At 50.2% G+C, this 1826-nt stretch overlaps 1 protein-coding gene across 1 annotated transcript in view; it reads left to right on the top strand.

The window, feature by feature from the left end:
• Nucleotides 1-1658: 1658 nt before the first annotated feature.
• The window catches only part of Wwp2 (WW domain containing E3 ubiquitin protein ligase 2), a 134785-nt gene continuing 134617 nt past the window's right edge, over nt 1659-1826 (top strand). Inside the window, exon 1 of the mRNA XM_004625815.3 lies at nt 1659-1765. The gene's annotated coding sequence lies outside the window, so the exon portion shown is untranslated. The remainder of the gene's footprint in view (nt 1766-1826) is intronic.

Below are 1826 nucleotides of genomic sequence, written 5' to 3'. Positions count from 1 at the left end.
AGCTGAAAGATAATCTGGGAAGAGTTCGTGTTCTCTAAAACTGAAGAACGAATTTTAGGAACAACGGAAGTTAAGAGCAGAAGAGGGCCATAAGGGGACCCAAGTGGGCTTCCAAGGAACCTGCCTTTTCTAGGGATTTTTTTAGAGCAAAACCACTAGGTGAGGTAGCTCTAAGGTGGAAAACATGGGCACTCACTTGATGGGCATGAGGTGGGACAAAACTATGGCCAACCAATAAGATTACAAGCACAATTGCTTGGGTATAATTGATTAAATTGGGGTCAAACAGGGAAGCGACAAACTTAGCAAGTGAGCATAAATACACAACAGGAACTTTTCCTGTGAGGGGTTGGGTTAGTGACTCTTCCTGGCGTTCTTAGGGTGACTGATACCTATTTAGAATATCAAGGGCTAGAGAGATAGCTCAGTAAAACAAGCGTTTGCCTGGCAAGCGTAAAGTCCTGAGTTCAACCCCCAGTACCGCAAATAAATATCAATCCCTGATGCTCATCCCTAGGTAGGTATGTGGCTGTATTTGTTTACTCTATTGTCTTGAGGTCTCTCCCACAGTTGCAAGGTGTCGTCTTCCATATAGGGTCCTTTGCCTGTCTAGCCCTGTTTGCCTATAATATTTCTAACTCAGCTGCCTACAACAGTAGCTCAGGATCAACGCTCTACGTTTAGTTCCTGGTAACTCCTTCCCATTTTTTCCAACAAAGTTTTCTGCTAATTCATCAAACTCTATGTAATCTGCAAAGAATTCATAAGAGTTTGTTAGACGTGGTATGGCATTTTATTGACCCTGATAGGGTTTTTTTTCTTTTTTTTATTAACGTATTTGGTACAGGGTCTCCAGGGTCTCACTATGCAGCTCGGACTCATAGTGATGCTCCTGTTTTCTGCTTCCCAAGCACTGAGATTAGCCACCATGCCCAGTCTCAATCGCAGTCTCAGTGTGTGTGTGGGGGGGCACAACAGGAGACCCTGCATCTGCCTAAGCAGGTGCTTTAGATGCTTTTTTTTTTTTTTTGAGACAGGGTCATGCTACGTAGTTTAGGCTGGCCTTGATTCCCAGACTGGCCCAGACTGGCCTCTAACTCACTTGATACAACCATTTATCTCTTACTCATGTCAGTGGGCATCCTGCATTTCATCAGAGAACCTCATTAAAAAGCAAATACTTACTGAATTGACGATTAGACAATTTTCTTTCACTTTTTTTTTCCTTTCAGAACCGGGGATTGAACTCAGGGCCTTGCGCTTGCCAGGCAAGCACTTATTCTACTGAGCTAACTCCGCGGCCCCGTCTTTCACTTGTTAATAACTACTTGCCCCAGAATTGGGCGTGGTGGTTCATGCCTGCAAGCCCTGGCGTGCAAATTCGAGGCTAGCCTGGGGTACACAGTGAGTTCAAAGCCGGCCTGCACTACCCAGTGAGACCCTAGCTAGCAACACCAAAAAAGTAAATTGTACCTGCCCCAGAGGGGCGACAAGCAGAGCAAATAATGAGCCTGGCACCCAGTGCGCTTCTCCGATCGCCCGGAGATGATCCAGCCAGCGAGAGACCGCCGCGCCCGCGAGCACAGCACCAAGGCGTCCTTCCCGGGCAACGCTGCCAGACCTGGCCTTGGTAGCCCGCACCTGGGAGCCCGGCCAGCCTCTTCCGGGTCAGGTGACCGCGCGCGGTCACGTGACCCGGCCCGAGTGCGGTCTGTGGAAGGCGGAAGTGGCAGCGGAGTGAGGCGCCGCTTCTGTGGCAGTGCAGGTAGCGGGAGCCCGCGCGGGGGTGCGGCGCGGGCGGCGGGCGGCGTGGGCCGTGCGGGGGC

The sequence above is a fragment of the Octodon degus genome, unplaced genomic scaffold, assembly GCF_000260255.1.
Source record: "Octodon degus isolate 3935 unplaced genomic scaffold, OctDeg1.0 scaffold00011, whole genome shotgun sequence".
Taxonomy (NCBI): domain Eukaryota; kingdom Metazoa; phylum Chordata; class Mammalia; order Rodentia; family Octodontidae; genus Octodon; species Octodon degus.
This window is presented reverse-complemented; position numbering and strand designations above follow the sequence as displayed.